Source organism: Lathyrus oleraceus, chromosome 1 (genome assembly GCF_024323335.1).
Source record: "Lathyrus oleraceus cultivar Zhongwan6 chromosome 1, CAAS_Psat_ZW6_1.0, whole genome shotgun sequence".
Lineage (NCBI taxonomy): Eukaryota > Viridiplantae > Streptophyta > Magnoliopsida > Fabales > Fabaceae > Lathyrus > Lathyrus oleraceus.
The window spans coordinates 179601266-179605980 of record NC_066579.1 but is presented as its reverse complement, the minus strand read 5'-3'; the positions used below and the strand labels follow the sequence as shown (position 1 = coordinate 179605980).

Below are 4715 nucleotides of genomic sequence, written 5' to 3'. Positions count from 1 at the left end.
AAACCCTATGGGCAAAGATGGAAATGTACATGGATCAAATCAAATGGATTATTTTCTAAATCAAAGTCTAATTACAAATCTAATAAAAATCTAATTAAATCCCAATTAATTCCTAATTGGTATCTAACTACATGATTATTTACATAATTAAAAATATTAAAACTAAAGTACTCAAATCATGCATTAATTCTACAAATTAAATTTCATGTTAAAACAGAAATTAAATCACATTAAAATCAATTAAAATCTAAAAACTTGAAATTAAAATAGGAACAGCGGGTGCTAACATTGAAAATAGGGTTTGGATAGGAGAAAATGGAGCAGACCCATAGCTTGGGCCCAAAGTCTATACTCAACTAAGACTAGTGGTGCAACGGGGCCTTGGAAAGGTGTTTGTAGCAATGTGCATGGGCTTTGGCCCAAAGTTACAATTCAACATTGTGAGGAAAACTCAGTGAAGTTCCACACATTCAATTAGACTCATCCCGTGTTCAAACACTCTCCCTCTTGAAGATTATTGGCCGCCGCCTCCGCCGCATCGGAAATTGCCTCCGACGGAGGCGGAGGCTCCATCACCATCATTCCATACCTCAATCTGGACGTCGTTTTATGCTCTTCATAAGCCCTATGCTAATTTCATCTAAAAGCATCAAGAGGGATCCAGACCTTAGGGGTTTGGTCCCTCTGGTCTCGAACTATATCTTAGTAGTGAAATAACGCAATGAAAGTGAAGAAATCAAGTGCGCTGACCTGGGCAACAAAGTATTCAACGGAACCGGAAGCAAATTCACTGCAGTTTCACCTCCAAAGCTTCAATTCTAGGGTGAATAACCCAAGGTAAATCTTCAATTCTTCACCTCCAAATTCACTGCAACTTATTCTTCTTCTTTATGATTCTAGTCCGTAGGATGAGAGGTTTAAGCCCTGTGCGCAAGAGTGTTGTTTGATTGTTGATACATGAGAGCTTGATGATTGGGAGCTAAGAACAAGTTAATTGAAGCTTTGATGATGAGCTTCAATGGCTTTTAAGGAGCGCTTGTAGGTGAGGTTGAGAGAGAAATTCAGGGAGATTCAAAGTGTTTCTCAGAGGGTGAAGATCCTTTTGAAATGATTCAAAGTGTTTCTCACTGAGTTGGTAGTTAGTTACAAACTCTCAAACATGTTAGTTGGTGAGTTGAATTTTTGTTAAAAACAATAAGTGATTCAGTTAGGTTAGTTAGAGTGAACTTTTAGTTACAGTTGATTGAAGGAGCTATTAACTTAGCGGTGAAGTTAATTAAAATGTGTTGTTAGAAAAGTAGGTTAGCTAACAATTAGTTTGGATGAAAATTTGTTATAGGTTGGTTAATAGTTTTAGATATTTGGTTTAAAGTTGTTAGAAAGTTATGATTCGAAAAACAGTTAGAAAAATGCTAATGAAATGTGAGTGAGATTGGAGGGACTGTTATTGAAAAATTGAAAGTTAGTGCACTGGTATTGATTGTTTGGATTGAAATAAAGTTAGAACTGAATTGTTATTATGATAGTTAGGTTGTAATATTGAAGTGTTAATGAAAGGAATGTGAAAGAAGTTGATTTGAAGTTCTATTCAATTAGTGTCGTGTTAGGGAGTGTTAGGGGAATCAGCAATGGGTTAGTGAATTGGGAATGAATGAGATGTTAGAGAGTTAGTTAAATTGATTTAGTTGAATTATTATGATAGTTATGTTTGTTAGTTAATTGTTGCAGAATATGTCTTGACTTCAAGCAAATTCCTCATGATGTTTCTGCAGGTGCTGATGATTGTTGAATCACATTGCCATGCTATTAGAAAAATGTTGTTGCTGCATATTGATGTATGGACTGTCCAATGGTCAGCTGAGCATGATTTCAAATTGATATATAATAGGTTGAAGCAAGGCAAGATGCAGGTTGCAGGACTTGTAATGGCATGATTATGGCATGGTGGTCCAGTGCAATTGTAGCATATGGCAAGGAAATGTTTTAGGCTATAGCAGGTGAAGCTTATGAGGTGATTGTTATGGAATTGTGAACACGAGATGAATGACATATATGCCTTGATATTTTGCATGTTTTGTGAAAGGCTACCATCGCTTGATGTTGGTCCTAACTTTCTAAGCATGTTGGCATAAGGTGTATTTGGGTTTGGTTCTTGCTTGGGGAACAAGGTGTATGAAGATGCCGAGAGGAAATGGAGGAAATTGGAATCAACATAAGGCTGTAAATAAAATAGGTCTTAGGGTTTAGAAAAGACATGTGGGTTGACTTTGGTCAAGGTTGACAAAAAAGTCAACCATTGACCAAAGTCAAATTTGGTCAATGTTGTGATTTTTTTTTTTTGTAATTTCCTTGTATGAATGATGTGAATCGGTATTTGTATGAATGTAATGCATAATTGTGATGAAAATAGCCTATTTATTTCAATGCAAAATGCATTTGTTCCAATTACGATTTTCCCTTCAAAACTCCAAGTTTGAATTTCTTGTATGAAATATGCATTATGAATAAATGAATGAATTTACCATTGCAATCAAGGGATCATGAATGTTCATGTAATCACCATATATTAGGAGTGCCATAAATGGACTAACAATCAATGGTATACAAATAACACAATGAACAAGAATCAATGCAACACGAACAATGAACCAAAATAATGAACAAAACTTGTAAACTAAGCACCCAAGTGACTTGAATGTATCTAGAATATGCCATGTTTATGGATGGAAACAAATCCTTGAAGAAACTTATGGGTGAAGCAATATGATAATATGAACTATGAGCGCATGAACATGTAACCCACGAGGCAAAGCAAAAGCTATTCAAGGCTTAGGCTAGCACAACCACTGCAATCATGAATGAAACAGGCCCTTGGAGCAAGAATTAGGGCACCAAGGATTCCCCAGGTGAAAGATCAAGCCCATAAGGTGCCCTAGAACCAAAGCTCCCTGATTAGGGTTTCATGATGCACACCATCTAATCAAGGTCTCTGAATCAAGCAACATGCCCCATAAACAAGTTCCAAATGCATGGGCCCCCAATTAGGGTCTAGATGATCAAATCAAGGATCATGAGCCAATCACAAGATCCTCTAGTAGCATAGCCAAAAATTAGGGTTTTGATACCCATGAGGATTCTATGATAAGGTCTCCTTGAATCCATATCTCAAAAATCAAGCAACTATTGTTTCATTCCCATGATGAACATATGAAGAACCATGTTATACTATAGGGTTTTATCCACAAACAAACCCTAGCTTTGCAAGCCATAAGCTTTGAACCTATGATGATCAATTATCAAGTGTCAACATGAATGAATGGTGCATATGAATGAAGCATGAATGTGCACAGATGAATCTCAAGTCAAAGGTTGGATGAAAAGATAAAAATGGGAAGGCAAGTTTTAGGGTATGACAGTTGCCCCTATTTAATAATCTTAAACCTGAGTGCGCAAATTGCAAAAGATTTTCGAGTATTCAAGGTAGAAGAGGATTAAATACCAAAGAATCAGAAAATTTTCCTGTTGTGAACGGTCATTAGGTGACTATACGTGGAACGTGGAATGGAAGTTTGACTTTTATAGGTTCATCTGCTGAGGATTTGATTGAAACATTCTGTGGGGAAATATATCAATCGTAAAGGATGAACATGATATGCATGCATATGTAATGTACGCTTTATTTTTATGATGTATGGATGTTTATGTGACCATATGGATGTCATCCACAAGGTAGGGTTTCTGGCGTAAGGGAGACTTTGACTCGTCACTAACCATACCAAAGAAATTGTATTATGAGAATGCTTTGTATTACCACCACTACCAGGGATTTCACCTGATCCTGCTGGGGAGCACAAAGACATATGATCTATCTGGGCAGTCATCAATACACTCCTAGGTATTAAGCAAAACTTTCAGACTATCGATCATCTTTTAGGATTCTTCGGGTGATTAAAGCAATCCATAAGGTTTTCTTTTAATGTAGATTTTATTATTCCCCAAGTTTTATAGAATTATATGATCAAAATAAATCAGTTATTTTGCAAACAAAATGCAGGAGAAGTAAAAATAAATTGATAAAAAAATGAATTTCATTGATTATAAAAAATATGTACATACAATATGTGTACAAGGGTGCAAAAATCCTTAAAGAGGAAATTGCAGAAATTGAAAAATAAAAGAAATGGCAATGGGAAATATTTTTTGTATTTTTCCATTGATTACAACATTGGTTATTATCCAATGTAAGACCCATGCTCCAACACTTCTCTTTTGTTGACGATGATTGGATTGATCTTTGGTCACCTGAGATCTAGCTGTAGTAAGATAGGCTCAAGGATTATAGTCAAATGCCTTTATCCTTAACTATTTCCTGGATATTTTCTATATTTTTTCGTCCACCGGGATGCTCATTTTTTTTCCTAAGTCGGCCTTTCGGGTTTTCAACTTAGCGAACTTTATATTCTTATATTTGATCCCTAACTTTTGCATGGAGAATTCATTTTTTGGTCCATCGGGATACCCCTTTTTTCCTAGATCTTCCTTGCGGATGTCAATCTAGCGAGCTTTTTGTTCATTTTTTAGGCATAGTATTTTTTTACTATGTCGGAATTCACTAGCAATGGAAAATCTTCCCTAGCCATGGTGGTGAGGATCAGAGCTCCACCGGAGAAAGCCTTCTTGACGATAAAAGGTCCTTCATAATTAGGAGTCCCATT

The 4715-nt window shown here is 36.1% G+C and overlaps 1 long non-coding RNA gene across 1 annotated transcript; it reads left to right on the top strand.

Moving 5' to 3' along the window:
- The first annotated feature begins 293 nt into the window (after nucleotides 1-293).
- Nucleotides 294-2407, top strand: LOC127126058 (uncharacterized). Its single transcript, XR_007804898.1, has 2 exons — nucleotides 294-837; nucleotides 1773-2407. It is a non-coding gene; the product is annotated as an uncharacterized LOC127126058 (long non-coding RNA).
- The last annotated feature ends 2308 nt before the right edge of the window (nucleotides 2408-4715 follow it).